This window comes from Elephantulus edwardii, unplaced genomic scaffold, assembly GCF_000299155.1.
Source record: "Elephantulus edwardii isolate Elephantulus edwardi_28Jun2011 unplaced genomic scaffold, EleEdw1.0 scaffold00132, whole genome shotgun sequence".
Taxonomy (NCBI): domain Eukaryota; kingdom Metazoa; phylum Chordata; class Mammalia; order Macroscelidea; family Macroscelididae; genus Elephantulus; species Elephantulus edwardii.
In genome coordinates, this window is record NW_006399882.1 from 6,362,160 (window position 1) to 6,378,798 (window position 16,639).

The window sequence follows — 16,639 nt, forward strand, 5'->3', positions numbered from 1 at the left end:
TAATATCTACTGCTTCCTTAAAACACTAATTGCTTAGTCACTTTCTCCTGGGCTTAGGTAATTTAAATTATGCAGTTAACACACACTGCTGCTCAAATGTGATTCCAAGAGCTCCAGGGCTCCTCTAAATGGAAGACTTCAGGGATTGTGGAAAGGGAACAAATGTAGCCTGACTCCTAAGAAAAATGAAAGGTAATTCCCACTAAACGAAGAAGGACTTGGGCTAGTCTGCGGGCTACTCTCGCAGCCAGTGCCGCGGGAGCCTAAGCTTGGCAGGAAATCCCAGATGAGAAACTGAAGTGCTCATCTACACATGCAGGGGATTGCCAAGGAATTCATTCATTAAGGAACAAACTTCAATGCCATGATAAACTCACGACCTTTCAGACAAGCTCAGAAATGCAAGACCACTGCCAAAAGTCCAGGAACCTTCTCCTTGCCAGGAGGGAGTGGTATTCTGCATTTTACAATCTTGGGGTGTCCAGCTGGGGGCTCCCTTTGACAACCTGTCCTCCCCAGTCACGACCAAGTTCAGGGTAATGCTAGCTATTTATTCAGCATGAGAAAGCAATAGTGAATGAGTGTGTACAAGACAGGGCTGGGAAAGCCAGGATGCACTGGAGGGAAATGCATGAAAATTAGCAAAGCTGAGTAATGCCTCATGTTAACATAGAGAAATGCCAAGTCTTTGAAAAACAAAATTTAAAGTCCTTTCTCAAGGTACAGAAAAGGGAAAAAAAGAAAACTAAAAGACTTTTTAAAAAAAAAAAAAACAACCAAAAACCCAGCATTGCTTTTGAAAGAACAAAGGACACTCACTGAGTAGTTTATGTTCATAAATTGAGCCAAGAATTTGTGCTGTCTTTAAATTAGGATAATTGTTTCAAGGTTTCCTCTGCTGTTGCCAAGTTGGTGCTGAAGGAGACTGGCAATTTTGTCTGGGAAGGAAAAGCTACAGAGAACTAGAGGTTAAGCAAGCAATTAATCCAATATTGATCGTGAGGTTTGCTCGTAAACTGACAGCTCAAGTCTAATCAGGTACCTGGCTGCCTAGTTTCCCCACCTCACTGGCATTAGCCATTTGGGGATTAGGAAGAGTAGTGTGAGAGATTTGAGGACTAAGCAATTGTCATAGGTCAGAGGAGCTGAATTTTAATGGATCTAAAACTTCTACATAAGAAGTTAGCCGACTTGACGGCATCTAATCACAAGATGAGGTGTGATTTGTATAGGAGAAGGAAGGTACAGAAAATAGGAAAAGATAGAAAAGACTGCATTTCTATATTCAGGACCAAGGTTTTACTGGGACTGTATGTATGTACACTTGTAGGGGCTTGAAGGGACTCATAGGTAAAAGGAAGGTGTTTCTTCTTTAACAAGTCATGCATGATAACATTGGGCCAGTGATTTAACCTTACAGAAAGTTGGAGCTCTTTCAACCTTTAATAAGTGTACTGACATCCCATGCATCGCCAAAGGAACAAGCAAATGTAACCAACCAAGGCGCTCCCTAGTGGCAAGGATGGTGAAACTTCACCTCACATTCTCTAGCCGTGTTTTCAGGAGGCACCAGTCATGGGAAAAAGACAGCACGCTGGGAAAGACGGAGGGTCAGAGAAAGAGAGAGAGATCTTCAACAAGATGGGCTAACACAGTGACTGTTAAGAATGGGCTCAAGCAAATCAGAGTCGGTGAGGATGACCCTGGACAGCACCAGGGCCTCGATGGCACCTAATAACAACACGCCAAACATTGACCTTGTCATTGAAGAATCATGGAAAGCCAGACAAAGCTTGTGCCCTCCGACGGTTTATATTTGAGTTGGAGAGACGACAAAAAAGCACTCTAAGTTAAGAGTGACACTAGATTAAGGAATAAGGAGCGATGGGAGAAGAGTGTAAAGGCCATTTTGGAAATGACTGGGCAAAAAGAAGTCCCTTAGAAGAAAAGAGTCACATGGAGACTTCAGTACAACAGAGTTTTTCCACCTTTCTCCTACTAACAATTTGAGCCAGAAAATTGATGCAGAAGAGTCTATTCTGTGCATTTTAGAACAATATGCAGCAATCTTGGCCTCTATTCATTAGTACCTCCACCCCCAAAATTATGTTAACCAAAAATGTGTAGACATCGTCCAGGGAGAAGAAGTCTTCCAGATGGTGGTGGTTGTTACATGCAGTAGAGTCAACACAACTCATAGTGACTCTACGAACAACAGATCTGAATCCTGTTCTATCCTGTGCCATCCTCACAATATCTGACATACTTAAGCCCAATGCAGCAGTCACTGGATCAATCTATTTTGTTGGGACTCTTCTCCAAGCTTGATGTCCCTTTCCAAGGAATAGCTTCTCCTACCAACGTGCCCAAAGTATGTGAGTGAGACAAAGCTTAGTCAGCCTTGCCTTCAAGAGGCATTCTGGCTATACTCTCTCTAAGACGTATCTCTTTGTTCTCTTTGCAGTCCAAGTGATGTTCAATACTCTTCTTCAACACCACTTCTCAAAGGCACTAATTCTTCTTCTGTCATCCTTATTCATCGTCCAGCTTTCACATGCATATAAAGTGATCAAAAAGTTCATGACCTGAATCAGGTGCACCTTAGTTTTCAAACTAAGAGCTCTGATGGCCTAGTTGTAAGGAGCTGTGCTACCAACTCAAAGGCACATGTTTTGAATCCTGCAGCTGCTCCACAGGAAGAGGGCAATCTCCTCCCATGCAATTTGCTGCTTCTGAAAACCTATTGGAGGGTCTGCTATGAGTTGGTTACAACTTGACAGTACATTTAAAAAAAAAAAAACAAACAATAAATTTCAGATGGATATTGGCAGAAATGCCTAAGTGGTGGTTGGGAAGACTAGGAGGACCAGACTAGATAACCAAAACAAGAGACTAATTACTATAAAGTGAGAGAAGAAGAGAGTGAAAGAGACAGAAAAGTAGTGAAGGGCATGAGTAGCAAGAGAAGTCATTTGAAGGGTTGGACAGAGAGAAATTTGACCTGATTTCCATCTTGCACCGATACTTCTGGCTATTGTGTGGATACCTGGCCACAGGAGGTAGAACAGAAGAAGTAGGATCTGGGATGGAAGATTCCACAGGCACCCAACCAAAAACTGCTAGTGGCAGAGACTACAGTGATGGCAACAGGAAATGGAAAAGTTGATTTGGATTTTATTTTGCCCACCTAAATGTAGACAGTTTGAATCCACCAGCTGCTCTGCGGAGGAAAGATGGGCAGTATTCTCCCATGCATTTCCTGTCTCTGAAAACAGGCTATGAGTTGGCTCCAAGGCAATGGCAGTAAGTGAGTGTGTTGAATGAATTGACAATTTGATGATCAATTTGAAGCAGAAACTTTGAGAGTGTCTAGTTTGGGGTTTGAACAACCTATGAAGTTACTCCATTAACTGGGAAGACTGAGTTAGTGCAAGTTTGGGGGAAGGGACCAATAGAGCTGCCATGGATGACTTGGCTTTGATGCACTTCTCCAACATTCAGGTGGTGGGGGTGGGGGTTGCACAACAGTTGACGTACAGCAGGTGTTCAAATCAAGGAAGGAAGAAAAATTGATACACCTGGACAATTACAGCATAAAAACTATTTCCTTTGCAATGATTGTCAACTGTTTATTTAAATTACAAGTTTGCTTTAGAGATTCAACAAAAACAACTTGAGGAAGATATTTGTCGCTATGTCATTCTCCCACACATCCTCCCACCGCCCAAACTAATATAAGATAGGTGAGAGGAGGGATATTTCACTATCTCCATCATCCCTGAGAAACTTGGTTAAAATCTTTAAGATTCTTCCTGTTTATTAGGATGATAAATCACTGGCAGAGTTAATTGGAACCAATCTCTTCACAATGTTTTCCTGTACAATTTTATACACTAAAAAAAAAAAAAGGTTTCCCTCTAGAGAGAATTGCAGACGCTGAACTGTTGACTACAGAGCTAGGTAATTTTCAAGGAGTTTAAGGGTAGCATTTATATTTAGAACAAGCTGGACTCCCTGTTGTTGAGTAGTGGAGTTGTTATCGGTTGTTATAATTAAATAAATCCCTGCTGTTTCTCTCTATATGCGAAAACCACTTCCATCCCAAGTCAGAACCTGCTCTTTGGTACATCTGCCCTCATGACTTCAGGCTTCTTATTTGAAAGTATTGTTTTCTCTGCTCTTTCAATCTTAATACGTATGGCATATTTCTTCCAATTATAGCACAAAGACTTCTCTGGGAACCTGAGTTTTGGATCCCTGGAGCAACAGTCAGGAAACTTTTTCTATAAAGAGCCAGATAGTTAATATTTTAGACGTCTTGGGCCTTTGCAGCGCAAAATGCAGAACTTGACTCGGGGTGACTGTGTGCACAAAAGAATAAAACGGTGCCAGTTCCGCACCATCCCCATGATGCATGGCAGGTGAGATCATGGCAATCACGGGGTTTTCACAGTCTCATGTTTGGAAATAGATCATCAGACCTTTCTCCTCAGTACATTATCAAATCCTTCTCTGAAAAGTGTTCAGCCTCATAGAAACCTACAGCCTCTACTGACAGAAGGGTATGAGATGCTTTGTAAGAGAATCAAACCCAGATCTTCTGTGCTGAAGGTGAGCACTCTACCACTGAGCTATGCTTGCCTTCCTTAAAGCAGTTATAGACAAGACATCCTGAAGCTATTGTGAGTTCAGTTTTAAAGCACATTAATAATGCAGATATTGCAATAAAGCAAGTCAGATTAATTTTTTTGGTTTCCCACTGCATAGAACAGATTTATTTACATGATATTGTGATCAATATAAAAATAAAAATTGTGTGCAATAACATTATAAAAAAGTTTTAAATATTCTCAATTACCAAAATGTGATGTGGAGACACAAAATGTGTGTACACTGTTGAAAAAAAATGGATGCCAATAGACTTTCTCAACCCAAGGTCACCACAAAGCTTCAATTGGAAAAAAAAATAGCATTATCTTCAAAGTGCAATAGGATTGGGTATGTCTATACATTAACAAAGTGAGTAAATGGCACTTGGCTTGTGGGCCACAGTTTGCCAACCTTTGTGCTGGAGAATCAGTCTCTTTCAGATGCCACCCAAGTTCTTGTACAGCAACTTTCACATACACATGGTCTTCCTTATCCCCAGAGCTTATGTTCTAAGATCCTCCATGGATACTTGAAACTGTGGACTGTATTGATCCTGTAGAGACTATGTTGTATGTGTTTTTTTAATTAGACATACATATGATAAGTAAGCCAGGGAGTAGTATCTACCTGTCAGTCTGGTGTGGTGTAGTGTAGTGTAGCTACTCATCCAATCATGTTCTCCAGGTTCCTTCAGGAAGAGAATGGTTCCAGAAGACAGCCAGACTGTGCAAAACTTCACCATGCAACTCAGAATGGTGTATAATTTAAATCTTTTCAGATAATGGTTGAACACAGGTAACTGAACCTCAGAAGGTGGAACTGAAGATAAAGGGAAGAATTTCCCATAGTGAGATTCTATTCTAACCAAAAGCCAACTCTCTCCACTGGTTCAAATCCAACAAGAGCTCCAGGGTAGAGCATTGGGCAAACTCATCTCTTTGGGATTTATAGCCGTGGAAACTCAAAGAAGGTCACTATGAATCAGAAGGGAGTCAGTTTGAGCTTACTGTCAGTGTGCTATTGTGACTGCCACATAGGGCTCTAGTGTGTGAGGATGGCACTGGATAGGACAGGGCTCAGATCTGTTGTTCATAGGGTTGCTATGGGTCATACTCGACTTGACAGCATCTAATAACAGTATTGCATTTAAAAAATCATTCCAAATCACAGTAACTTAGAACAACACCCATTTATCATTTCTTCCAAATCTACTAGCCAGCTGGTTAGTGATTCTACTGACCTGGGTCTAATTTGCTGAACTTGTCTAGGCTTACTCATGAGTCTGTGTTCAGCAGACAGATCGGTTGGGCATTGGCTGATCTCAAATTATCTTTAGCTAGAATGACTTGGTTCTGCTCCTCCTGGTCTCTCATTGTGCAGTCCATGGTCCACAGCTGGTTCCTGTGGAGTGGCTGGACAAAGAGTGAAAAAGCTGAACTCACTACTGTAGAGTTGGAACCAACTCATAAGATGACTCACCAGCAGGTTTCTGAGGCTATAAATCACATGAATCTTTCTCCTGTGGAGATGCTAGAAGATTTGAACTGCCAGATGGACACAGCTTTTGGATTAGGAGACAATTTGCCATAGATTAGGAAAGCATGGAAAATACGCACAGCATGAACCCAGAATTGTCACACTGTCACTTCTGCCACTTTCTAGTGACTTAAGGAAATCCCAGAGCTAGCCCTGGGCAAAGTGAAGTGGAACTAGCAAGCTCTGGGGGGAAAGGAATAAACAGAGGTTTGAACTCTCGTTGCAACAATCTTCCACCACAGCTGCTCCAGTGTTGTGGTTTGCCCTAGAGTTGGAACTGACCCATAGCTGATCAGGAGTAAATCATGCAGAAAGAAGCTGCCCATCCTTCTCCCACCGAGCAACGGGCAGATCCAGCTCCTTGGAGTAGGAATAGCTCACAAAATCATTTCTTCAAGGGGAAGGATTGATTTATTCAGAGACTTTGAAAACTTAAGTCCTAAAATTCTTTTTAAATAGCTGAAAAAGATAACACTATTTTCTCCTATTTCATTGTGATTAAGAAAATTGCTTTCTAATTTAAAGAATGATAGTCATCAAACATTTTCATTTTAACTGGATCTACAGTCAACACTCATGGTAGTCAAGAAGTCAAGTGATGTGTATTGTTGTTGTAAATGATGTGTAGTATGGGAATAAATGCTATCAAGAACCCCCCTAAAGTATTTAAGAGCAACAATGTCAGTTGAAAGATTAAGGTACACTTGATGCAAGCCACAGTCTTTTCAATTTATCTCTTCTACATCTGAAAGTTGATCAATTAATAAGGATGTCAGAAAAGAAATCAACGCCTTTGAGTTGTGGTGTGGGAGAAGAGTGTTGAATATCCCATGGTCTGCCAAAAGAACAAACACGTCTGTCTTGGAGGAAAGGCACACAGGGTGTTGCTTAGAGGCAAGGATGGTGAAATGTCTCCATATTTTGAGCATGCTGTCAAGAGGAGCTGGTCATTAGAAAAAGACATCATGCTGTGAAAGGAAGGGGTTCAGAAAAGAGGTCGATCCTCACAAGATGGATTGACATGGTAACTGCAACGCTGGGGTCGAGCATATCAGAGGTCATACGGAAGGCACAGGACAGGGCAAAGCTCAGATCTGTCGCTTATAGAATCCCTAGGCGTTGACTTGGTGGCTTCTCACAACCACAGTCATCTGATATACTTTTATCCAAAGTTAGAACTTAATCAAGACAAGAAATCTTAGAAATAATTTCATCAAAATATTTCAATTGGATGAGCAAAAAGTTGTTTTTGAGGGTTTTAAAAAATTATATTTAATTTTATTTTTTATTTTAGTGAAGGTTTACAAAGAAATTGGTTTCTTTCATTCATTCATTCATTCATACATACATGCACATTCTCCTTCCTTTTCCTTCTCCTGCCCCAATTCCCTTGCTAGTAGAGCAAAGAGGATTTTTACTATAGTTTATCCTGTAAAACAAATAAAAACAAGTCTGTCAGAAACCAAGATCACAAGCACTCATTTTTACCATGATAGTCTCCCTGTGAGTGGGAAATCATTATTGTTTGGTCAGAGTAGCTTATACACAAATCTTCCGGTAGGAAGACACATCATATATGTCTCATTCTTTTTGTAGAAGCACCATGGTGACTGTATCATTAGAATGCTGGTTGCAAGGAGCAGAAACCAACTTGAGTTAGCATAGGGGAAATCAACCCTGTCGGAACTCATGGACAGCAATGTAGCTGAGCTTCACAAGAAAGGAAAAGCAGGAAAGCCGCTAGATCAAGCCCTCTTTCCTCCCATTGCTGCCTGCTTATTTCTCTCTCTCCAAAGAATAGCTTTTCTGATTGTGGAACATACATATATGGTAGAAAATTACTGACCTGTATTCTGAGGTTTTCTTTTCTTAACTCAGATTCCCTCGACCTTGAGGGGGTGGGGGGCGGGGAACGGACGGCAGGGAAAAAACCCAAACAAACAAAAAGGTACTGAAGAGTCAATCCCAACTCAGAAGTGTCAGAGTGAACCTCTGCTCAGTATGGTTTCCCATGGCTAATTGTTCCGGGGAAGTTGATCACTACACCTTTCTTGTGAGATACATCCAGGTGAACTTGAATCTGTAATCATGAGGTTAATTAATCAAGCATGTTAGCCAGGTGCACCCAGAACTCCCCCTTAGTCTTTGTTGTTAGGCGCCATCAGGAAAGTCGACTTGACTCCTAGAGATCCTATGAAGAACAGGTCTGAACCTTGCCCTACCCTGTACCATCTTCACAATCTCCAGCCTGCCTGAGCCCAGTGTCACAGTCACTGTGTCAATCCTTTGGTTGGAAGTCTTCTTTTTCTCTTATCCTCCATATTTCCCAGAATGAAGTCTTTTCCAAGGACTGGACCTACCTGAAAACATGCCCAAAGTATGTGAGACCAAATTTCTCCACTCTAGCTTCTAAAAAGCACCCTGAGTGCAACAATGAATGAATGAAAACCCAAAATCTCTGTAAATGTTCATTAAAACTAATAAAATTTAATAATAAAAAAAATAAAAAGCACCCTGGTTTCACTTCCTCCAAGTGCTTGTTGCTATGTGCCATTAAGTTGGAACAGTCCTATAGCTGACCACACAGGAGACTGCCCATATTTCTCTTACCAAGCTGCTGGTGGATTTGAACATTGTACCTTTGGGATTGCAGCACAGCTTCTTACCACTAGGCTGTCAAAATTACCAGCATCTTTGTTTAGGAGAGCTCTAATTGCCTAGTGATAAGGATTTGCAGTTCCAGCATGAAGGCACAAAGTTCAATGTTCAAATTTGCCAGTTGATCTGTGGGAGAAAGAAGGGCAATCTCCTCCTGTACTGTTTACTATTTCTGAAAACCCACTAGAGGGTCAGCGACAGGTCGGTTCCAACTCGATGGAGGTTTGGGAACCAAGATTTTAAGTTCCCACGGTTTATTTGGGAACTGAACCCCGTTCCCGGAAATATCAATGCACACGTGAGAGAATAAGTAACAGAATAGTGAGTGTAAATGTGTGGGAGGGATGAAGGTGAGGATATCTGATCTGCTTCACCTTAGAAGGGGAAAGAATCTTCATTAAGCAACAGCACAAAGATGATTCCCATAACCACACCTTACACCTTCTCTACCATTTCTGATGCTGGTGGTCCCTCTGACTACACTCACTACTTCTCTACTAGGTTCAGTATTTTCTTGCAACAATCACACAGAACTCACAGGCAGTACACTTAATTATGGGGTTCATTAGGAAGAGCTCTGACGGCTTGTTGTATTGCTAATCCAAAAGCTGAGCCTCTCTGGCGGTTCAAATCCACCAGAAGTTCCTCAGAGAAAAATGGAAAATCTCCTCCCATGATTTACAGCGGCAGAAATCTGAGGGAGGGTCATATTACTTGATGGCTGTGAATATAACAGGTTACAATTCATATTTACAAACACTACAAAGTCTGCTGTTAGGGACCTCTCCAAAGTACTGAAGAGCAATGGTACCTCTCTGGAGACTAAGGTGCCCCTGATACAGGCTATAGTTTTTGTAATCACTTTGTATGCATCAGAGTTGACAATGACTAGGGAAGATAGAAGGAGAATCGATGCCTTGGAGCTGTGGTGCTGGAGAAGAGTATTGAGGACTGCTAAGAAAAAGAACAGGTTTGTCCCAGAGAGGGTGAAGCCAGGCTGCTTTTCCTTGGAGACAAGGATTCTGAAGCTTCATCTAACATACTTTGGAAATGTTGTAAGGAGGGACCGGTCCTTGGAGAGGGACATCATGCTTGGGAGGGTGGAGGGACGGCGGAGGAGGGGAAGGCCCTCTATGAGGTGGATTGATTCAGTGACTGGGGTAATCAGAATGGGTGTATTGGAGACAGTGTGACTGGCACAGGACAGAGCAGAGTTTAGGGCTGTTGTTCATAGGGTCGTTATGAGTTGCAAGCGACTCGACGGCACATAACAACAACAACAATAGAATGGCCTCTCAGCCAGGCTGAGAGACCCCTCAGCCTTGCCCTAAGCTTCTGTTCTGGTTAGGCAAGTGTGCTACAAAGCTCGCTCAACTTTGCTGAAGCAAGCCTGTTTCTCTGGCCTTCAGCCTCTTGGCCTTGGCCCCTGCCCTTCAGGGTAGTGTTAAAAGCCTTTTTTTTTTTTAGTTCTGCCAATTATGTGCCTAACGCGTCTTTGCTCTGTGAACAAACCTGCCCCAAAGCTCTTAGTTCGCCAACACAAGCTCAGCTTTCTCGCTCTGTGGATCAGGCAGACTGTTGTTTTCACATCTACTATTTCTTCTGCTGCTGCAGCTGTTTCACGTAATGCCATTTCACTCTTACCATCTCACAATTTCGAACCATCTCTTAGATGCGACAGCTCTCCATTTCTGGTCTGTGCAGGAATCTGGGGTTCAGAGGATGCACTGTACTCTCCAGCTTTTCTTTCTTGATGGTAGCAAAAGTCCTTTTTTCTGCCTTTGCAATAATTCCATTTAAATCTGATGGGATGGTAAAACTGAACAATCACTACATTATCATTATACATACCTTATTTGTATAATCTCACTCTAAAGGAGCCATGTACTTTATTTTTATTATTAGCAATTTATACAGTCCCTTTGGTGAGTTTGTATGTTCTTACCAATTCACTTTGGAAACAGAAGTGGCATCCGCTTCCTAAACAACTTGCCTCCAGAAACTCTATGAACATTGATAAATATTGATAGCCTTTTATTCATAGAGTCGCTATGAGTCATGCTGAACTCGAAGGCAATCAACAACAACCAAGTTATTTATGCAGAACAGATCATCTGGGAAGCTGGGTTCTATGAGGAGGAATGTGGCATCAGGATTGGAAGAAGATTCATCAACAACCTGAGATATGCAGATGATACAACTCTGCTTGCTGGAACTGAGGAGGTCAAGGACTGCAACCTTCAATATGAATTGAAGCTCATCATCAAGAAAACAAAGATTCTCTCACCGTTGGGTCAGTTGGCAGCATTATGATTGATGGTGAAAAGATTGAGATTGCTTACAGTTTTACTTTGCTTGACTCCACAATCAACAGTCTTGTTGCAAGCAGCCAGGAAATCAAAAGACAAACTACATTGGTAAAGTCTGCTCTCAGGGAGTGCTCCAAGGTACTGAAGAGCCATGACGTCAGTCTGGAGACTAAGGTGCACCTAATCTAGGCCATAGTCTTTGCAATTGCTTGCTATGCATCAGACAGCTGGACAATGACTAGGAAAAATAGAAAGAGAATTGATGCCTTTGAGCGTTGGTGCTGGATAAGAGTGTTGTGTATACCATAGACTGCCAGGAGAATAAACAGGTTCATCCTAGAGAAGGTGAAATCAGGAGTCAAGAATTCTGAGGCTTCATCTGACATACTTTGGGCATGTTGCAAAGAGGGACCAGTCCTTGGAGAAGGACATCATGCTTGGAAGGGTAGAGAGAAAAAGAAAGGAAGACAAGATGGATTTATACAGTGACTGGGGTAATGAGGGTAGGAGTGTCAGAGACAGTAAAATTGGCACAAGATAGAACAGAGTTCAGGGCTATTGTACATAGGGCCGCTATGAATCACAAGTGAATTGCTGTCACATAACAACGACAACAACCAAGTCATTAGTAGATTGAAGAAGAATCTATGACTTTGAGTTTTAGTGCTAGAGAAGAGTACTAAATATCCCCAGACGATCATGAGAACAAACAGGTCTATCCTGAAGAAAGTAAAACCAGCATGCTCCTGGAAGCAAGAATGGTGAAACTTAGTCTTACATAGTTTGTTGCTAGGCGGAGCAAGTCCTTGAAGAAATGGTATCATGCTTGGACAGGTGGAGGGTCAGCAGAAGAGAGGAAGATGAATTGACACAATGAGCTCAGGGGAGTCAAAGACACAGGATAGGGCAATGTTCGCATCTGCTGCTCATAGGGTTGCTATGACATGCAAAAGACTCAACAGCACGTAACAGCAACATCCTTAGAGAGCTCTGGTAGCATGATGTGTAGAGAGTTGTGCTGTTAATCCCATGGTCCATTTTGCTTTTGACAGTTCCAATTCAGCAACAATTGCACAGGAGGAAGTAGACAATCTCTTCCCATGTGACTTACAACTTCAGAAGCCCAATTAAGGGTAAGATTTGAGTCCATTCTGTCTTAACAACAATGAGTTTATCAATCATTTAGTGGGATCACAAAAACAAGGGTTAGAAAATCCATTTAGAGTAATGAGTTAATAAGAAATTAGCACAGTGGGCAATTGGCCTTATCCTGGTGGAAAACCCCCCAAAAACTGTGAATGTTCTACATTGAGAGGAGTGACTGAGCTAGCTAGGGTTTTCATACGTCAAAGCTGAAATAGTTGCCGTAGTCAGCCAGGGAAGAGGAGGTGATGAAATAGGGTGAGAGGTGCACAGGCAGGTAAGTGACGTGTTTTAGTCTACTCTTTTAAAAGATTCACTGCTGGGTAAGATTGAAAGTGGCAGCAGTGAGATCTGTTACATTAGTCCAGATACACAATGCCAGTGTCTTAAAAGAGTCTTGCTGATATAAATGGAGGTAAGTGGTTGGCTGCAGAAAAGAGCTATAAGGAAAAGGCCACAAGAATGACCAGTGGCAAAGAGAAAAGCAAACTGAGGGCATGGGCAGGGAGGAAAATGTGCAACAAATGCATGAATGGAAATCCAAGTTCTCTACAAACTTTCATTAGAATCTCAATTAAAATAAATTTAAAAATAAAGAATGACCAGTGAGATATTGAGAGAAAGAAGTGATAAAGAATAGACACTTTTTTTGTTAGTTTGTTGCTATTTGTTTGCCTTCGATAGGTATAGTTTTGCCAGGAAGGAGAAAGATATTCCAGGCCAATCAAATAGCAAAAAACCAAGGGCAAAATAGGGCCAAGACATTACTCTTCTAATACCAAATGCCTGAGTGTTCTGGTGATGGAAGTTCGAGTGCAGTCTGGTTCTGAGAGACACATACTGCCTTTATATTTTGCAACGAGTGGCCATCTGAGGCTTTTAACCAGGAAGGAGCTGCGAGAGGATCTGTATTTTATGGGACTGTTTTGGAAAACTGAAGAAATTGAACTGCCAGAGGGAAGAGTATAAAGGCAAGGGGGTCCTGTTATAAAGTTAATACAATTCATCAACAGCCAAGCAATAAGGAAAGAGATATCAGCAGAGCATCAAGGAGGATTTGAGAGGCATTTCAGGACTGCAGAGGTAGTGTCACTGAAACCGGTAACTGAATGAATGTACACGTGGAGATGGAAGGAAAAGAAATGAGGTGTCAGTGAAGGTTTGAAATTTGCTATCTGTCCATAGGAGGATGCTGACACTCTTTCCTTAGTTCAGGGACACAAACAGAGAAGCAGTTCAAGCAGGATCAATTTCTCTACGGAAGGGTGAAAATGTAATAGGTCTAGGTCATTTGTACTTAAGATAAACACCAGTGAAACTTTTGATATCGTATGTCCCATACAATATTTGGGACATTGTGATTATCACTGTTTATATGTACCATCAAGTCAACCTGAAAGTGAGGAGGATATGAAACTCTTGCTGTAGAAGATGAAGGACTACAGCCTTCAATATGGATTTTATCTCAACCTCAGAACAAAGGTCTTCACCACTGGGCCAATAGATATTATGATAGATGGAGAAAGGATTGAAATTGTCAATGATTTCATCTAATTTAGATGAAAAATCAACACCTTAGGTAGCAGTAGTCAGGAGGAGATCAGGGGACAAGCCTGCTGTTACGGATCTCTCCAAAATACATAAGCAAGGGTGTCAGTTTGAAGACTAAGGTGGCCTGATTCAGGTTATGGTCTTTTCAATTACTTGCTACTCATCTGAGAGCTGAACAATGAATCAGGATAAAAGAAGAAGAATTGATGCCTTTGAACTGTGGTATTGGAGAAGAGTACTGAATACCACCCGAACTGTCAAAAGAACAAGCAGATAAGTCTCGGGGAAAGTGCAGCCAGAATTCTTGGAGGCAAGGATGGTGAAACTTCACCTCTCCTACTTTGGACATGTTGCTGGAGAGGCTATTTTTTTTTTTTTTTTGGAAAGAGGCATTGTGCTTGGAAAGGTGGAGGGTCATTGAAAGAGAGGAAGACCCCCAACAAGATGAATTGACAGTGACTGCAACAATGAACTCAAGCATGTCAGAAAAGATGAGGATGGCAAAAGATAGGGCAGGGTTGAGCTCTGTTGTTCATATGATCACTGTGAGTCACATGTGACTTGACAGCACCTAACAACAGCAGCAAATCAACCACAACTTACAGCACAAATAAACAGCACCCTTATGAAAATAGATCTGAACCTTGCCCTGTCTTGCATCTCACAATCAATGCTCAAGCCCATTGCTCCACTCACTGTCAATCCATTGTATCAAGAGTTTTCCTCTCTTTCTCTAACCTTCCACATTTCCTCAACCCATGTAAGTATGGTGTTCTTTCCTAAGGACTGGTATCTCTCTTTTTTTTTTTTTTCAGTTTCTAAGTAATTTTATTCAGAATTTTGAATTTGCTTTCTGAATCAATAAATACTATACAAAACAATGTAAAAATGGCTACCATTTTCTCTCCCTTGCTCCCCCCACCTAGGAACAATACCCTGGGCCACCTCACTCTAGCACTGTCCCTTCCGATTTGGTCCAGCATATGGGGTTGAATGACATCATAGCCCCTTGAGTACTGAAGGAGTCTGGCTGGGGTGGGGAGAGCCTCGTGGATCTGGAGGTGACTAGGTTAGAGAAAAGGATTAGTGTTTCTTTTTTTGTTGTTGCTTGTTGCTTTTATTTTTTTTTAAGAGGGGGAGAAAAGCCAGAGACGGGGCAAGAACCTACCCCAAAGAAAAGGATGTGTCTAAAATGTTCATGGTTCCTTCTTTTGCCTCAAAAAGTGACATTTATTCAAAAGAGTGGGGAGGGGGAGGAGGGGGGGAAAGACAAGATGTCCATCCCTTGGCTCCCTTCCCTCCCCTCTCCTGCTCCAGCCCTCCAGGACTGAACCCTGGGCCAGGGCTATAGCAGGACAGATGGGCCCTTTCAGATGAGGTCAGCAACAGTGAGGGGCATTTCCTCAATGGAGGTGTTATAGAACGTCTCAATGTCTCGAAGGTTCCTCTTGTCTTCTTCTGTCACCATGTTAATAGCCACACCCTTACGGCCAAAGTGCCCACCACGTCCAATTCAGTGAATGTAATTTTCCCTGTTGGTGGGAAGGTCATAGTTTATGACTAAAGAAACTTGTTGTGCATCAATGCCTCTGGCCAGTAGGTCAGTAGTGATGAGAACTCTACTGGAGCCAGGATAGAACTCCCTCATGATCATGTCTCGTTCCTTTTGGTCCATATTTCCATGCATGGCTGAGACGGTGAAATCCCAGGCATGCATTTTTTTTCCGTGAGCCAGTCAACCTTCCTTCGGGTGTTAATGAAGATGATGGCCTGGGTGATCGTTAATGTTTCGTACAAATCACACAGTGTTTCCAGCTTCCACTCCTCACGTTCCACATTGATGTAGAATTGGCAGATACCCTCCAGGGTCACTTCTCCCTTCTTGACAAGAATCCGAATGGGGTCCCTCACGAACTTCTAGGTCACTTCAAGCACATCAGAAGGCATTGTAGCTGATAACAAAACTACCTGGGTGTTGCTGTTGAGCTTCTGGAATATGTCATGGATCTGGTCCTTGAACCCACGGCTTAACATTTCCTCAGCTACATCCAGCACAAACATTTTTATGCATTTGGGAGAAAGGTATCTTCAATTAAGCATTTCAAATACATGGCCTGGGGTACCAACGATGATGTGCGGAGCCTGCATCTGCAGTTTCTGTACTTCAGCACGTACATTGGTGCTCCCAATGCAGGCATGGCAGGAGGCACCCTTGTAATCTCCTAATGCCATTACCACCTTCTGTATCTGCTGCGCCAACTCTTGAGTGGGAGCCAGGACCAAAGCCTGGGTGTCCTTCAGATCCAATTCTATCTGCTGTAGAATTGATATGGCAAAAATGGCTGTTTTCCCAGTCCCAGATTGGGCTTAAGCAATCACATCATAACCCTTGATACAAGGAAGAATGGCTCGCAGCTGTATGACAGAAGGCTTTTCAAAACCATAGGCATAGATGCCTTGGAGAAGGGACTTGGAGAGGTTCATGTCATCAAAGCTGTCAACAATTTCATTCCAATTACTCTCGATGATACCTTCTGGTTCCATTCCATTGGGGCCATTGTCTCTGGACCGGGAATCCTGACTCGCAGACATGATCCTTAGAAACCAGCAGGACTGGTATCTCTTGACAAACATTCCTCAAATCTGTGAGATGAAATTTTACCAGTCTTGCCTCTAAAGATTACCCTGGAAACATTTCCACCAAGACAGATATGTTTGCCCTTTTGACAGTCCATGTCATATTAGTACTTTGTCAACAAAGGCACCAATTCTTCTTTAGACTTCCTATTCAT

The 16,639-nt window shown here is 42.1% G+C and overlaps 1 pseudogene; it reads right to left on the reverse strand.

Moving 5' to 3' along the window:
- Positions 1-15,216: 15,216 nt before the first annotated feature.
- Positions 15,217-16,439, reverse strand: LOC102846153 (annotated as a pseudogene).
- Positions 16,440-16,639: the final 200 nt, after the last annotated feature.